Raw genomic sequence first — 19,188 nt, 5'->3', positions numbered from 1 at the left:
TGAAGTAAAGTAAGAGGACGTGTTTCAGTTCAGGCAGTTACCAGATTCCCTTCCCCAACTCTTCAACAGGCAGCTGCTGCAAACATACCAAAGCACGGAGCTTACGGAGGCTTGCCTGCGGAGACAGAGACCCTACTCCAGATGGTCTCACCTGAGGCTGACAGGAGCCCTGGGGAGGCACTGGGAGGTAAAAGGGCACCATGTCAGAGTTCTAAAGCCACTCAGTCAGGGGAGAAGGTGTTTGAAGAGCATTGAAAATAGGAAGAGGGGAAAAGAGGGAAAAAAGGAGGGGATGAATCAGATATAACTGCACAATCAAGCTTGAATCCTTCCTTCAAGATCCTCCTTCAACAGCAAAGTGTCCCTAACGTACACTAACCAGCCCAAACTCTGCATTAGTTGCAAAACATCTTGGGAAAGAGAAGTGTGGAGCATGGGTTTGTGTGCAAGGTTCCAGGAGAGAAGCGTGCATTCCAGCACTGAAATACAAGGTACATTGCTTGGGAAAAGAGGCAAAAGATAAAAGGTATAACTTTGGTTTTTAACATATACTGCAATTTTATACTAACACTTTTCTTCCCTCCTCCAATCTCCCAACCATATGAAACAATACCAATTGTACTAATAAAACCTACCATCATAGAACCTCAACATCAGTTGTAATAGGTTGTACTCTTTGCGAGGACAGAAAGGGACAGGGTATTAGACTTTCCAATGGATAGGAAAAAAAGAGGCAAGTAAAACTAACCCAGGATTTGGCTATCAACAGTAGCAAGGATTCAATTAAGAGTATAACTAAGAAAGGGCTGAGTCAAAAATATTGTGACTTCTGTGTAAACAAAGGGAAGTGAATCTTGCCCCTGCTGGCCAGTGAGTGCACACAGCATGCATGGAGACCAGTGGCAGGCTGCTCTCCCTTGAGGCTAGTTGGGGGATTAGGTAAATATAAACGTCTTCAAATAACCCAAGATGTGAGAAATTGAAAGCATAGCAAGCTGGAGTAGTCATCCAAAGATATATTTAGGAGAGCTTATTTTGCAAGCTAGAATTACAGAATAGCAAGATGTGGTCAATTCAAAGTATTTAAGGATGAGTTTCTACAATTGGGAGTTGCAATCTATGACAAAGAATCAGTAGAGACCATCATTCTCCAAAGATCAGTTGATGATTAATAAACTGGTTCATTCACTATTGCCCCAACAGTCAGTTTCTACATCAAGACTAGTTCAAGATTTCAACAAAAGGAAGTGGTTTACAAAAGAAATACCAAGAACCCAGAAGTGTTTATTGGAGAGAAAATTACTACATAAGAAAAAGCTTGCTCTGTATATCACTTAGGCTATGAGTGTTTTTCAAGAGCATGTATGTGGGCAGGGTGGGAGGGCTCACTAGCAAAGGGTAAGACCTTTAACAACAGACACTACTAACTGGGTAGTTCAGTTGGTTAGAGCCATCCCAATAAACCACGGTTCTGGATTCGATCCCTGGTCAGGGCACATACAAGAAATCAACCAATGAATGCATGAATAAGTAGAACAACAAATCCATGTTTCTCTCTCTCCCTCTAAAATTAGTCAAATAAATAAAAGTTTGGAAAAAGAAAACCAGACACTGCTGCATTCACAGAATGCTTTAGAATCTTGAGACACTGTCAAAATGCACAATGGATGAGGCATCGACTTGGAATGCTAAGGCTGCGGGTTCAAAACCCCAAGGCATATACGAGAAGCAACTATTATAGTATGAGTAGATACTTCCCACTACACCCCCCTTCTCTCTGCCTTTCTCTTTCTAAAATAAAAGAAAAGAAAATAAATTCCTTATCTCCCTAGAAACTCACATTTAGCTACTTAGACAGAGTAAGAATTATGCTCCTGTTATAGACAAGAAACTGAGGCTCACGAAGGTTAAATATGTTGTTATATTTACACAGCTAATACATGCAAGACTGAGATATGAACTCAATCTAAATCCAAAGCTCATGTTTTTGTTTCTAGGCCATATGTGCCTCAAAAAATAATCTGAGCTCAAAGATGTTGAAGAATTAAAATGATTTCAACTTCCTTGACTAGCTCCATCAAACCTGTCTCCTAAATTGCCTCAACTCTTAGTTACTGTAGCTTTCTTCACTTCCTCTGATGCACTTCTCATTTCTCTGCAACTGAAAGTTGTCCTATCGAGCTTCCCAATACACCAAGGTTCTGGGTTCAATCCCCATTCAGGGCACATACAGGTATCAACCAATGAACGCATAAATAAGTGGAACAATAAATCAATGTTTCTCTCTTTCTCTCTCTCTCTCTCTCTAAAAAAATCAATAAATAAAAAATTTATTTAATTATTTTATCTTAATTTAATTTGCTCTTTTACCAGCTTCCCCTCTCTCATGGGGAAGTACAGAAATATAGTGATAGTAAAATAATTACAAAAATAATAGCCAACATTTATTAAGCAGACATATACTAAATTATTTACATTCACTATTTAATCTCTGTAATTATTCTCCTAAATTTACAAATGAAAAAGTTGAGGCACAGAGAAGTGAAACAACTTGCCTAAAGTCACACATCTAGTAGGTGGCTGATTTGAATTCATCCACAGAACATTTTAAAATAGTTGTTTGATGCAGTTAAAAACAATTATTTTGTAGTCATTTTCTTTAATGGTTATTGGGATAAAACCAGGACTTTTCTACTTTAATTTTCACAAAAGCACTTTGAGATTTGTAATAATGTTCTTCAGGATCCAGCCTTTAATAATCTTGGTAATTTTTTAGAATAGTACTTATGCTGAGGCACCCTGCCTCAGTTTCCGACTCTGTAAAATGGGAACATAAGTGGTTATTGTGAGAATTAAGCTACTTTATTCATGGAAACTGCCTTGCCAACAGGATCAAGAACCTGAGTTACATACATTCATTTACTATCATGCTAACGCACATTCCTCTGTCTCTCTGGTGACCAGGATGTGCATTAAAACAAATTGTATTGTCAAATATAAAAGAAATATGCCTAAATGAAAATCTATAGTTTTATAAAATCTAAACGCACTTAAAATGGTAATTTGCACATATTATTAGGTCATTGAATGTTTGACAATAAATGAATGGGTTTTTGATACATGATCAAAAGCTCAAATAGGAAACTAAATGACTAATAAACAGAATTATGATGTTTAAATTGATCTTTACAATCTGGTAATAATTGAATCCAAGAAGAATAAAAAGGAAAACACATTTTTTTTTATTTTCTAAGAATTGCATTTCTCTTAATACACAGTAAGCCATGTCTCTATTAAAATTAAATTAAATATTTTCCAAAAATAAGTAGTATGAAGTCACATGAAAGGTAATAAAATCCATATCCAATTATAAGAGAAACTTACTGAGATCTCACTCAAGAGTAAGGAAGGAAATCTATGGTCAGGTTTTTATTTCATCCTAATTTCCCACGCTTTTCAAAGAGCCATATTATAACTATTTCTTAAATATTTGCAAGGAAGTACTGTGATTGTGAAAAAAGATACTCCAAATACCTAAGCTAAATATTTACATTCTGCATTTTTAGTTAAACAATTGACTTTGTTCTTTAGCATTTAGGTTAAAATACTTAAATGTTTTAAAACATCAAACAAGAGGATATGGTTTTTCAGCTGTCTAAACTTAACATTTTTAGCAAAAGCTTCACAAAAAGGAATTGGGCAATTTAAAAAATGGCAATGCACACACACCCTGAAAATAAGAAGAAAGAGGGGGAAGGAATGTTGCTAACACAAAAACCCATCTCTTCCACTTCCCTGTGTTTATGCAGTCCAGACTTGCCTAGCATTTACATCCACTGACATCATTGTAACAATAACCTCAATTTACTGACTTTACAGAGGATTTACTTCAAAGGAGTTCTTGGGCTGTCATGCATCGGTGTATTCATTTTCATAGTATCCCCGTACATAAGCATGTGCTTAACATTTTATCTTTATCATACAAAATTAAAACTGGAGGTACTAGGAGATGAAATGACTTGCCCAAATGAGACAGTCTCATAACTATTAACTTATGAAACTTGGCTTAGAACTCATGTCTTCTTTTAATACAGTAGGGTGTCTTCCTAGTAGGTTATTCTTCTTTGCACAAATTTAAGCAGTCACAATGGATAGCTGAGCAGGATAAACTATCTACCTGGGCAAATTCCAAGAGTTTTAGAAGTTAGATTAACCTGACCCAGCAGTGGCTCTGAGACCGGGAAGAAAAAAAAAGCAAGGCTGAGAGAACTGTGCATGTATTTGATGACATGCAGTGAGTAATGTGCAAATGACTGTTAACAGATAAGCAAAGTGAAGTTGTGTAAGAAAAGGTAATAAACAGAAGTGCTTTATAACAAACTTCTTTCTTCATTGGTTTCACTTGAAACTCGCACTACTCTAGCTCTGAGTTTTGTGTCTGCACCTTCATGCCAACCCCCAATCTGAGCCAGCTTGGGGCAGGTGGCTTTGTGCACAGAGACTGAAAAGCAGTATGTCCAGTTGTACTGAATCAGTCACATTTATGACATTGGAATGTCACAGTCTTCAGGAATGAAGCCATTCAAAGGCGCTTTGCTGCAAAAGCCAAAAGGAGGTATTTCGATTCCTATAGTTACCTCTTGCAACCTGACTTGAGCTGCCAGGACTGAGTCACTTTCTTTCCACGATGGGTCACATTACACATGGCAGGTTCCACCTGTTTCAATATTTGGTTGATGACAAAAGTGACCCTTGAGAACTGAGTGACAGAGGCAGCTGAGCAGGTTTCCAAACCAATTGTTGGAGAGACCAAGATAACCTGTCCCCTACAAAAGGGAAAATGAATACAACTAGGTCAAAAGAGAATGTACTTGGTGTTAACCAGTGTTGAGTGAGGGATCAGTTTAAATAGCTTAAATTACAACAGAATGTGTGTAGATATTAAAGACCTTGTGAACACCTTAGAGCTAACAAGGGAGAAGAAAGGTCTCTAAAGTATATAGATACCTAGAAGCAAGATCCGTCACAAGGCTTTGTAATACAGTTGACTCTTGAATAGCAGGGGTTATTCGTTGGTTCATTATACGCAAATTTTTTCAATAAATTCATACAGTACTATAAATGTATTTTATATTCCTCATGTTTTTCTCAGTAACATTTTCTTTTCTTTAGCTTTCTTCATTGTAAGAATGCAGTATATTATACATATAACATACAAAATATGAGTTCATCAGTAAAGTTTTCAGTCAACAATAGGTTATTGGTAGTTAAGTTTTGGGGAATTAAAAGTTATATGTGATTTTTAACTGGGTGGGTCAGCACTTCTAACTCTCACGTTTTAAGGGGTACAGGAATTCTCTAGAAGGAAACAAGCATCTGCCAAATGAAGTACCTTTGAGAGAAGAGAAACAAAATCCTCCTTTGCCATCTTGAAATACCCTTCCCTTAAGTCCCTTCATCCTTGCTCTCCATGCAAACTCCACCATCACCTCGTCAGTAAGTTAATTGCTATATTCCTAAATATAATGCCAGGAATAGATTTCTCCCAGCACAGCTTTTTACCATACTCTACTTCTCAAAAGCAGTACCCCTTTCCAACCATCTCTCATGAGTGGATGAAGTGACTAATAACTAAGCAACTTAGAGAGTCCTATTCATTCTCTTCTATTTTCATCTTACAAATACAAGAAACGGGTTGTCAGCTTTCATAGAAACAGGGAACAATGTCAGGGTGTGGTAGAGTAAACAAGTACTTAAAGAGATGCTAAAAAGATCTGGGGCTTTATTTTGCTTTTGCCACTTGCTATCTGTGTGGTCCTGTGTTAGTAACTCAACTGCTCTCCATCAGCTCTCTTCCTCATAAGATCTGCAGTGTCTTCCCCTTGGTGCGTACTAAATGACAAGGGACCCAACACTCAACATACAGTCTTTCTTCTCCTGCACCTGGTTATTCACATTAAAGGTTTCATGCCATTCCCTAACTATTTTTTGTTTCTAGAATGTGTGGGTATTCTGACCATCCAAACCCCAAAGACCATAGGACAAGCATGACCATCAAATTCAAAGGTGGTCTTTTACAAGTATTTATATAATGTTAATAATATCCAGCTCTCTCTGAAATCTAGTCTCTCACTAAGTGAATTTATAGAACAAGAATCATTTTATAATTAAAGATTATTTCAATTTAGAAATAGTCCATGAGTTTTATAATGTAAACTTGGTGTGATTGTGTATCATGTCTGAATAATATGTATTTTCTTGATGCTTTTCTTCAACTGCTACAAGCAAAAATATTTTCATGATGCTATAACATTGGTAGTTAAACTAGAACTTTAAATGCCATACCAATTCAGCATTTCCCTGGCTAAGGAAAAAGTTAGAGCTGGGTTTTTATTAGTTGATATTTGTGAACGTCTTATAGTCATTAAGACTCATCTTATTATTACTAAATTTTCATCTATAAAACCAGGGGTCCCCAAACTTTTTACACAGGGGGCCAGTTCACTGTCCCTCAGACCATTGGAGGGCCAGACTATAAAAAAAACTATGAACAAATCCCTATGCACACTGCACATATCTTATTTTAAAGTAAAAAAACAAAATGGGAACAAATACAATATTTAAAATAAAGAACAAGTAAATTTAAATCAACAAACTGACCAGTATTTCAATAGAAACTATGCTCCTCTCACTGACCACCAATGAAAGAGGTGCCCCTTCCGGAAGGGGGGGACGGATAAATGGCCTCAGGGGGCTGCATGCGGCCTGCGGGCCATAGTTTGGGGACCCCTGTATAAAACTTTAGAGGATCATAACAAATATATTAAGCAAGGAAGGATGTATGTCGTGCTGTATCTCCTCGTCAAGTAGAAAAAATGGCTCAGAAAAACAGATAAGTTTACTATAAATCACATATATAGGTTTCTGAGATAAAAAGAGAGAGCAGAATTCCTGAGTCCCAGGAATGGATTAAAGACTCCATCTCCTCTCTGTTACTGTGACACACATGCCCACAGGGGGACCAAGCAGCCTTCCCCATGCCTTACAAGAATCGGCACTGGAGAATTCACATTGTTTGTCCCTTAGGCCCCTTATACTTTACAGGTAACACTCTGAATGAAGTCCATAGACTTTAAGCAACTTGCCCAAGGCCACATAGCTAAGCTAACCCCCAGGTATAAGGCAAATTCTCATCTTCTAAAAAAAAGAATGTTAGGTTCCTGCTTCCCTCCCAATGGGGGGGGAGGGAGAGCAAACAAAAATGAACAGGCACAGAGGTGAGAAAAGACTTAGCACAGGCTTTAAGATTAGAGACTCGACCCTTTTTTAACTGTGTGACCTTGGGCTTCTGTGTCCTCTGTGTAAAAATGTGAAAATTCCTCAGAGTTTTTTTATGAGGATTAAGTGAGATTGTGTTTATTTTTTTAAAAATAACATAGTGTTCGGACATATGTAAGGAGCTCAATAAATGGTAGCAATTAGCACTACTACTGACTGAATCGGGCTGGGAGTGGGAGGAGCACTCGTAGTTCCTTGTTCCTCATTCTCCCTCAGATAGCCTCAGCGCTCACCTTGCACCCTCTGCCCCACATCAATGGGGACAATTATTGGTAAGTTACAAGGGGCCTTGCAAGGTCTCACTGAGTAGAATCCATCTCCAGGACTTTCTAACCCTCTCTTTTTCCCTTTTGTTTAGGCTGACTTTCTCAGTAAACCATGACTTTTAAATTCCTTATAGTTTATGAGTCACCTACCAGTCCAAACTTGTGCACATTCCTGTGAGAAAAAATTCAGAAACTTGGCCTCATAAGCATTTATTTATTTATGAATGTATTTATTTATTTATTTTAAAGATTTCATTTATTCGTTTTTTAGAGAGAGAGAGAGAAAAGAGGGGAGGAGCAGAAAGCATCAACTCCCATATGTGCCTTAACCAGGCAAGCCCAGGGCTTTGAACTGGTGACCTCAGCGTTCTAGGTCACACTTTATCCACTGTGCCACCACAGGTCAGGCAGCCTCATAAATATTTATTAATAAGATATCAGACTAATATGAGAATTGCTAAACTAAAACACAAAAAGTGTATCCAGAGCTTTCCCCAGCGCACCCTTTACTCTTTCTTTGTCTCTATAATTCATTTCATCCATAACAATATGGAGCATTACATGAAAAGCAATATGGGATCTCTATCCTCACGAGCTCTCCTGGAGGAGACAGCACAAACACTGGTAAACTCCAAGTGGCAGACATGGAAACACAAAGGCAGTGGGTCTATATAAAGGCAGGCACGTCAGCGCTCGGGAGGGAGAACATCCCTGTGATAGGGCTTAGCAGGATGATGGTCAGAAGTGAAGCAAGATAGCACCTGTTTGGAAAGGTTTCAAGGAAAAGAGCTCTGAAGGGCAGAGGGGTGATGGGCAGGCTTTAGAGAGAAGAGACAGAGCAAAGCAGAGACTGCAGGAGAGAACAAGAGGAGTGACAAGCACAAGTGTGAGGGAATCTGCAAACTTCTCCAGAACACTTTGGAACCCACACGGTCAGAGAGAACTAAAGAGCTGAATAAGTCTGATGAGAAGGCAGAAGAATTAAATGATGTTGCACACTCCTCCCTCTCATGTTTGTTTGTATTAATCAGGTCAGGAATCAACTTTCTAATAAACTTACATTTATCACATGCAGGGGTGTGAATGTCCCAAACCTGAAGCCAAGCATAACTTCACAACCCCAGAAGTGAATGATCAGTCTCACATAGATCCTTGAGAAGTAGTGACATCTAGGAGTAATTGCAGAACGTTTTCTTACCCTTAAAAAAGTATAAGAGGAACGAGAATTAAATTTTTATAAATTCTTTTTGTTAATATGTCATCCCACATATGACTGCAAGTTTGCCATGATTAGAAAATTTATATTTTTGCTTTTGGGACAACGGTGTCTCATACATACAGCAGCCCTGTGTCATCAGTGGCTACGTTTTATAAATACTTGCTGACTAAGCCGGTCATGCTCCATACTCAGGTCATAAGATGTACACGCATATCCTTTCGAAACCCTGATTCGATCCTCCACAAAGGCCACGTGGGTGACAGTTCATATAGTAAAATAATAATTCCCCCTTAATGAGCACATTTGATGGGACAGGCACTATTCTAGTGCTTTACTCATCGTTTCCAACCCTTGATGAATAAGGAATTCACCCCATGATAAAGCCAATGGCATTACAGTTGAGAAAACAGGGGCTTAGAGAAAAAAAGCAATATTCTCAAGTTAATTAATTAATAAGTCACTAAAAGGAGACTATAGTCCAGCTCTAACTCCACACCGTGGTTGTGGGGGGTCTTACCCAAGAATCTGACAGATTACACAAAGACTTTCTCAAATCTATAACTTAACTTTAAAAAACACTATCTTTGTAGACTTTTAAATAGTTTTTCATATAAAAAATTAAATTAAATACCCAGTAAATAAACCCCAACAGTCACCACACAAAATTGGTTAGCTTAAGCTAACCAAGAGCTCTTTTCCCAAGAAGCAGCGATGGAAAGGTCAGATTTCTCCAGGCTCCCCAAACACCTCTGTCCACGTGCCAGGAGCTCAGCTGTTGAGGTCTAACACCAGCCAGGCTGAAAATAATTGCAGACTGAGGTCTCATTTTGTTGCCACTGACAGGCAAAATAAATTTTCCTAGGAAGATAATCTCCTAGGAAACAATCTACCATGTCCTGTAGACGCTTGCCACTCAGAAAGATGGCTCTTGCACAGCCACCGCCCTGCTCACGCTCGGGCCCAGGCTCACTTGCAATGGGAAGTGCCTGTGGGTGGAGAGGCTCCGCCAACTTCAACACCAGCCTGGACTCCTGCAGCACACTGGCTCCACGTTCCTGGGGAGGCTGCCCTGGCCGGGCTGCAGGAATAACAGCCTCTACAGAGGCAGTGGGGGAAAGGCCAGGGTGTTCAAATTGTTATTTCTGGATCAGTTAGCAAGCTGGGGCTCGGGAAGCATGAGGCCATGCAAGGACTGAAAGAGGCCCTTGTTGAAACAGAGCTGCCTCTCTTCCATCCTGCACGACTTTGAGCATGATGCCCAGGGCTTCTGCACCCCCTCATTGTCTTATCTGAACCCCAGAAAAACACCTGGAGAATCCACTGTGACAACAACACCCTGGAGATAACACTTTCTGCTCAGTTAAACATTCCAAGGAACTAGTTAAACACGAAAGTGTAGGTGAGCAGTGGAGGGAGATGTGCACGAAGCACTACAGAGGTGTGACTTTATCATTTGAGAGAGGTACGTGACTGGCCGGGAGAGGTGGTCCAACTGAGACAAGCCATGGTGGTCTTCGTCACAACAGAGAGAAAGACATTAGAAATCTAGACGCAAGGAGAAAATGAAACACCTCACCTTCTTAAGGCATAGCTATGAAATTCAAATCAGTGATGTTTTCCAATCCAGAAAATGTTTATCAGACTGCAGATTTCTTTGGGGCTCCATTATCATTCTACAGCCCCTCTCTCTACATACCCTTCTTCCTTCTTCTGTTATTGGTTTGCTAAATTGTTTTTAAATACTAATAACTCATCTTTCTGAATCTGTCCCTCTCTCCAGCTTCAATCTCCAGCAAAAAAAAAAAAAAAAATATATATATATATATATATATATATATATATATATATATATATATATTAATAATAAGAGGACAATTTTTAAATAAAAAGGTAGAGGACCTAAAATGTCTTTATCTCTGAATTCTGATGTCAGAGATCCCTTCTGAGTACATTTCTTTCTAAATAGCCTTCATGAACACGTGTGCAGGAATGCCTTTATGATGGTTTGTTTGGTTGTGGAATGTGCTGATATTCGCGACCAGCAGGTCTCACTCTCCGCAGTGCAGGCATGGCTTTGGTTGAATCCCTCATTCCTTTTGCTTGTCTGAAGGAGCTGGCAACTGCTGCTCTCCCTGCCGCCAGGCTCACCCTCTCCAAGCCACCCTCCACTCTGTTACCCACATAGCACTCTAAATTTTAAATCTCTTCACATTCTCCTTAAAATTTTTCAGTGGCTACCCATTACCTAGAGCAGGGGTTCTTAACGGTTTCTGGACAACTGATTAGATCTCTGGTCACTTTTTTCCAGTCCTTGAAAGTGAATCTCCAATAAATAATAAACCCTGAGTTAAAAATCCTTGGTCTAGTCTAGCCTGACCAGGCAGTGGCACAGTGGATAAAGTGTTGGACTGAGATGCAGAGGACCCAGGTTCAAAACCCAAAGTTGCTGGCTTGAGCAAGGGATCATAGACATGACCCCATGGTCACTGGCTTAAGCCTAAAGGTCACTGGCTTGAGCAAGGGGTCACTCTGCTCTGCTATAGCTCTTCAGTCAAGGCACATGTGAGAAAGCAATCAATGAACAATAAGGTGCCCCAATGAAGAATTGATGCTTCTCATCTCTCTCTTCCTGTTTGTCCTTATCTGTCCCTCTTTCTGTCTCTCTCTGTCTCTGTCACAAAAAAAAAAAAGTTTTAAAGTTTTTTATTAAATTTCAAGATAAATCTAAGACTAGTGCTTGATATTTAAAAAAAAAAGAAAAAAGAAATACCATTATGGCTTGACCTGTAGTGGTGTAGTGGATACAGCATCAACCTGGAATGCTGAGGTCGCTGGTTTGAAACAGTGGGCTTGCCCAGCTGAGGCACATATGACAAGCAATCAGTGAACAACTAAAGTGAAACAACTTTGAGTTGATACTTCTTACTCCCTGCCACCTCTCTCTCCTCTCTCTCTTTGTTAAATCAATCAATAAAATCTTTAAAAATAAACACCATTATGATTTGATTAATCCTGCCAACAAACACTCTTCAATTGGAACTCTATCTCTTTGTGAAGATCTCCTTTTCATTAAAACTAGAAATCAAAATAAATTGACTTTTGAACCAACCCTTTAACTTACCCTATCACAAAGTATTAAACCAAAGTTTTCAAAATTATGTAACATTTTCAAACACATTGCTCATTCTAATATTTAATAATAATATTGTGGGGCTGTCTGTTATATAGAAAGTCTTTAAATATTGTCTATATTATCTCTGTGTATTTTGTAAAAGATATAATAAGTATTCTATGTACAGAAGTAAATATTTGTATAAATTATTAAATAACTCCATATTGGATGAGTCTATGCCCAAGCCACTTTTGCTGTTAGGTATATGCCACTAGAAAAGTTGACACAGCCCTGGCATCAAAGATACATCCACGTGCTCTTCCTTAGTTCGCCCAGTTTTCACATTTCTTTCTAGTCTTGCTCTTAGAGCCACTTGCAATTCTCAAAACACTCTTGAGAGCACTTAGAAGCAGATCCTCCCCAGAAGACCTTTCTTCCAGCACCCCCCTTACCCTTCCATACCCCTACCCTGCCACCAAAGTATCCACTGAAGAATCCCTACTCATATTACAATTCTCAGCTTACTTGTCAACCATTTCATGACCTTTTCCCCTCTCCTTCCCACTCTCTCCCCTCAATGCACTCAGAGTACCTTTTTAATCCCTTTATTATAGGATTTACCACACTGTGGTATATTTTAAGGATTTGTTTGTTTTTGTCTACTTTTACCAAACTGAGGGCTTTCTGCAAAATCTACTCAGTAGCAAATAGTCAGTAAACATCTGTTGAATAAATAGATAAATGTATGAATGAATTTATTTTTTCAGACCATTTTTCTCTATGTCTGAAAGTATAATTTAAAAAGGGAATCTTCCTTCATCTCAGCCTGGCCAGATATCTGTATACCATACCACCCAAGATTTAATTTAATAAATTTTTTTCAAAAAATTTAAAAATTGCCTGACCAGGTGGTGGTGCAGTGGACAGAATGTCAACCTGGGATGCTGAGGACCCAGATTCAAAACCCCAAGGTCGCTGGCTTGAGTGAGGGCTCATCTGGCTTGAGCACAGGCTTCCCAGCTAGAAGAGTGCGGGCTCGCCGGCTTGAGCATAGGATCATAGACATGACCCCACAGTTGCTGGCTTGAGCCCAAAGTTTGCTGACTTAAGCAAGGGGCCACTGACTCAGCTGGAGTTCCCCGGTAAAGGCACGTATGAAAGGCAATCAAGGAACAATGAAAGTGCCACAACTATGGGTTGGTGCTTTTCATTTCTCTCCTTTTCTGCCTGTCCCCGCCCCCCTTCTCCTTCTCTCTCTCTCTCTCTCTCTCTCTCTCAAAAAACAAATTAAAAATTGATTTAAGTACCAGATTCAACATTTCTGAGCAGATTTTTCTTACCATATTGTGTAAGCAGCGTTGTCTGGAGGTAAGGAGCCAGACTGCCTCAAGTTAAGTTCATCTCTGCCACTTGGACACAAAGATCCTCATTGCATCTGTTTCCTCATCCGGTAAATGGAGGAAGTAATAATTGATGCATATAGGTGTGGCACAGAGTAAAAGATCAATAAATGTTGGTTATTATCCTTTCACCCTGTACAGAGATATTAAGCACATCAGCAATAAGTGCTAAACAGCTCCCAGACTAGACCCCCACCCCGTAACTCCAGTGAATACACAGATAGAAGCATTCACAGATAGAAGCGCGTAGGGCAGGGGCTCTGTCTACTTTTCTTTTTATTTAATTTATTGGGTTGACATGGTTTGCTAAACTTACACAGGTTTCAAGTGTACAACTCAATATAACACCATCTACACACTGTCTACTTCCATTTTCATTGTTATAGCCCCAGTGCCTGGCATACAGTCAGAGCTCAATATTTGTTGATTTATTTTAAAATAGTTCATGTCGTCCTGCCTTGTACAGACTTGAATTCACGTTGTGGTCAGACAAGCCTTTTGAAAGTATTCTCAGGGTAGCTATTGTCAAAAGCAGGATGTGGGAAAATAGTTAAGTTAGCTGATGTTGCAGGAAAAGCTGAGAAAGAGACATGGAAGGAAATTAAAGTTCAATAGGGACCAAAAATCTATGGGTAATTTAATGAGAAATGATTCACAAATACAGGATTTACACACAAGTACAAAATGTTCCAGTGAACTTCCAAAAAGGAAAAAAACATTCCAAATTCTACTACTACAACACATAAACCACTTTCCATCTTCACATCCCCTTCCATTGCTAGTAAATAACTTTTCTATTGTGTTCTGGCACATAATTTTTCATCTAACACTTTGTCATAAGTATTGTCATTTTACCTGTTGCTATATAGATTTTATAATGATCAGTTTAAGGGACTGTATAACATTTAATTCAGTCATTAGTCATTATGCAATAATTTACTTATCATTTCTCTAATGAGTAATATTTATGAAATTTCCAGATGTTGCTACAATTTAAAAATATAGTAATTATTCTCTTTTTACCTACAGCATGGCACTTTAAAAAAAGGATTTCCTTGGCCCTGGTCAGGTGGTTCAGTGGATGGTGCATCATCCTGGTGCACCAAGGTCGTGGGTTTGAATTCCAGTCAGGGCACAAACAAGAAGCAACCAATGAAAACAAACTAAATTGAGCTAAGTGGAACGAGTTGATGCTTTTTCTCCTCTCTCACTCTCCTTTCTCTCTCCCTCTTTCTCCCTCCCTCTCTCTCTCTCCCTCATCCCCCGACCCCCTCTCAAATCAATGGGGAAAACATTTTTTAAGATTTCCTTAAGATAATTCCTAGAAATTGGGTTAATGAGTGAAATGATAACATTTACATACATATAGTTCTTAAGATACATTAGCAAATGTGTATTCAAAAAATTGTACCAGACAATAATGGTTAGTAAAGAAGGAGGCTGGGGGAGAATAAACAGGGTGAAGGGTCAAATATACGATGATGGAGGGAAAGTAGACTTTGGGCAGTGAGCACACAATGGAGTATACAGACGTTGTATTGTAAAGTTGTACACCTCAAAGTTATATAATGTTATTTGTTATTATCCAATGCTACCCTAATAAATGTAATTTTTTAACTGTTGCACTAATTTCCAGTGTCTCCAGCAATGCAGATATGTCACAGCTTCATCACCATGTCTTCATCAGCACTGACTGTTACGTACAGATAGACCTTTAGTAAGTCATGGTCTCTAAATATTTACACCAGTTCACAATGTCTTCATTAATCCTGTTACATTTATAGATAGCCTGACTCTCTTACCTGAGAAAACATACATGCAATGACTTAGCACAGTTACTAGCACATAATATGCACTCTCTAAAAATTAGGTAAATCTGCAACTAAATCTATTTATGTTTCTAGGGAGACTACCTTTTGCAATGTTGGCTTTGCTCATACCAAATATAGAACAAAAATAAGCAAAAATAAATCTGTGAAGTCATTTCTACAAAAAAAATAAAAACTATACGGAAGGACTTACCTGTTTATCTGTCCACTCCCTTGAGTTTCTCACCTTTTTTTGGCAAACAAACAAATATATCTGAAGGAGTTATTCTCACAGAAATGTAATGCAATTATCATTGGTCCTCTTCTGAAAGCATTTTTAAAAAAGATTAACCAAGCCCAAACCATTACTCAACAGTGTGGGTCAAACCCTGGATGTCTTCAGAATGACCTGTAGGTTTTTAAAATGGAAATGTCTGGATCCCATCCCAAATCCTCCAGTTTAGAATCCCCACAGGTAGAGCTAAGTATTGCTAACTTTTTTTCATCTCCACAGGTGATTCTGACTCAGAGCCAGGATTTGGGAACCAAATAAATCAACCAGTAATGAGGTATTAGGATTAATGTCAGTAGTTCTGAGTTGTTCAATTTTAAAACAAATTTTATTAGAATTTTTTTATACTTTTTCCCTCTCTCATGCTTCCATGTGGAGAAGGCTTCATGGCAGGAACATGCCCCCTCTCGGAGCCCCTGGCCCAGGCTCTGGGGCAGCCCCTGCACCATTCTGCTCTCCCACACCTGCTTTGTATGTACCAAACACCATGTGAAGCCTTTAGTCACAGTATCTTATGCTACCCACATCACACCCCTGTGAGGTAGAATTTAATATTCCCAATTTGCAGGCAAGAATAGAAACTATCATCAAATGAAGTTCATTCTGTCAGAGACTGTTTATAGGCAGGAACATTAAAAAGTGAGAATTTATTCCCCTTTGTCTACCAGCTGCCTACATATTTTATTCTAAGCACACAGCTAAATGTCCACGGATTTCTGATATGACAGATATACAGTTATCTAGATACGTGTCCTCTCGGTTGGAAATTATCAAATTGATGAGGTCTAACCCTGACAAGTGCCCTTTCTCTTTCTACATTGTTCATTATCATGAGATCTTGGTATTTCAAATAGGATTATGCCATTTGGGCTGGGCACTTAAGATCTCCCTAAGGGCCAAAGCTGAGTAATTCTCAGGTAATGAGCTTTAATGTCCAAGGAAGGAAACATCCTGAATCACCTCCTGAACCTGTGCCACAGATCTGCTGTAATACTCAGTATCAGTAGTCTTAGAACCTTGCATAATTGATCTTGTGACTTGAAACTGAATCACTCTTAGGGCTTCTTCCAAAGTGGATTTGCCCTCCTGAACTGTACTCCATTACAGCTACACAGATTCAGACAGCCAAAGAACAAGAAAATGACAACTCCCTTGTGCTTCTGCCTTTGCTGACTTTTAAGTGTCAAGGGCAAAGCGTAGCACAGGCAAATGTTTTTCTCAACCTGTAAAAATGTTAGGGTAAGATGCACAGGAAAGCGAGATCCTTCTACAGACTCAGTACTTCAGGTCTTTAGTTCAGAAGGCCTCTGAGCCCTCCCACCAGGAAGTAACCTTCGCTATATGGATCCTGTGTGCATCACCAGTGCTCCGTACTAGTGCGTAATATCAGTGCCCAAAGTCTGGTGAAATTGACTTAGACCCCACTGATACTAAATATGAGATTGTCAAACCAAAAGCTGGCACTCTTTCCTTTTACAGATGAGGAAACAGGGGCTTAAAGAGTTTAAGTGACTTGCCAGAAATCACACAGCTATCAAATACCAGAACTGCAGTTCTACTTTCTCTCTGCAGACAGAAAGATAAGTTATTTTCCTGCTTTAAAAAAATCACTAGGCATGAAGAAGAAGTAGGAGGTAAGAATTAAAAGTCTACTCTTCAATTTATCAGCTGGACAATCTTAGAAAAGTTAGTTGATGTCTGTGGATTTTTTTTCTTCTACACAATGAACCTACTCACAAGATTACTCTAAGATTTAAATGAAATGACAGATAAACTAGCTGAAATTTAGGTTCTCATTAAATGTTACTTCCTTTCAGCTATAAGTTAACCATCGTTCTTAAACATTCATTGTTTTTGTTGGCCTGTTACTATGCTTATGTATTTGCTTAATGTTCTATTTTTGCCTTCTCCCTCCAAGAAATAAACTCAAAGAGGACAAGTCTATTCCCATCCTATTCTCCTGTTTGTCTCCAGTTCCTAGTACAGGGCCTAATTCATAGGGATAATTAGAAAATGGCAAATGATATGAAAGAAATAAAAACTTCATAGGAAGAAACTGCTTTCCTCATCATTATTTTTTTTAAGAAAAGGCAATCTTTTCCTAATACTTTTATCTTAAATTGGCCTTATGTAAGAATATGGTTATACGTATATTTTAATTTATGTATATATAGCCAATATATAATGCATACTGATATAGTTATAATATGTGTATAATAAGTATAGACTAAGTTATACATTATAATAATATATATAATAATAATTATATACACATACATACATACATACATACATACATACATACAGGGGGTCCTTGGGTTACGATAGTCTAACATACAACATTTCAAGTTTATGACACTCACTCCCATAAAAACTTTAAAAAATTGAGACATGAGTGTTTCAGCTTATGCAGTTAGCATTGTATTGTACTTATGGACTACATGGGCAAACTAGTTTGGTTGTGCACAACAGAAGAATATGCAGTACATTGTACATTACAGTATATATATATGTCCTTTTCCTTTTTCTGTGGCTTAGTTGTGTTTTTATGTTCTAGATTATGATTTTACAACTGTGTTAGGAGAGGTAAGTGACTTAGCTAGGGTGTGTTTCGACTTAAACCAAAATTCAGGCTACATCACTGTCGTAGGAACCGAATTTTATCGTAACCCAAGGACACCCTGTAATATATTTATAATTAATGTATACTAATAAGGATATATGTAATATGTGTATAAATATATAATACATGTAATATATGTATAATAAACTATATTTAGATATAAAAATAAAATATAAATAATCAACATTCATGACCTAGCCTAATATCCTATGGTTCTTCCAAAAATTGTTATAGCCACAGCAAATTGATTTAAATATATTCTCTTAGGGCCACAGGTGTTAGTTGTATAATAATAATATTTCAAGAGAAACAAATTACATAAGTGCCCAGATGGGGTTCATTCTATTAAATACTGGTTTGGAATTTTCCCATTATGGGTGTTAAACTTCAAGTGGAAGGAAATTCAATTGGAAGTGCCTATGCTAGATTTAATGCTCTGTTGTCACCATGTTGAAATTCTTACTAGTTTTGAATAAATGACCCACATTTTTGTTCTGCACTGGACTCCACAAGTTATGTAGCCAATCCCACTCAGAAAAGATGTCTCCTCTCCTGAACAATGTCTCCGACCACTTCAGTAAAGCCGGGACCTCCCCTAGGTGCTCTCATGAAGGCCCTGTGACTTCGCCCAGAGGCTCATGAGACCCCAGCTGAAACCTCACATCATCAGGCTCTGCTGCCCAGATTCACTTTTTTCCTCCCATACAATATAGAAAATCATATGCAGTAGTTCACTGAAGTCCAATATCTGTAGTCCCTGGCTACTGCCAAAAGTACAGAAATAAAACAAATGCAAATTACCATATTCCAGGAAAAGAAAAAATTAGAAATTTTTTTTCTTTTTTTTAAAAATATTTTATATATTGATTTTTTTTTTAGAGAGAGGGGAGAGAGAGAGAGAGAAGGGGGAGGAGCAGGAAGCATCAATTCCCACATGTGCCTTGACCAGGCAAGCCCAAGGTTTCGAACAGGCAACCTCAGTGTTCCAGGTTGACGCTTTATCCCACTGCGCCACCACAGGTCAGGCGAAAAAATTAGAAATTTATTGAACACATATTTATGGTCCTGTATACATGAATTAAGGAGCTATTTTCAACCAAAAAGGTCATTCTGATGCACAACAAGGACTA

The sequence above is a fragment of the Saccopteryx leptura genome, chromosome 2 (genome assembly GCF_036850995.1).
Source record: "Saccopteryx leptura isolate mSacLep1 chromosome 2, mSacLep1_pri_phased_curated, whole genome shotgun sequence".
In the NCBI taxonomy this organism is placed as follows: domain Eukaryota; kingdom Metazoa; phylum Chordata; class Mammalia; order Chiroptera; family Emballonuridae; genus Saccopteryx; species Saccopteryx leptura.
The sequence above is the reverse complement of the archived record's forward strand: the minus strand, read 5'-3'. Positions refer to the sequence as shown.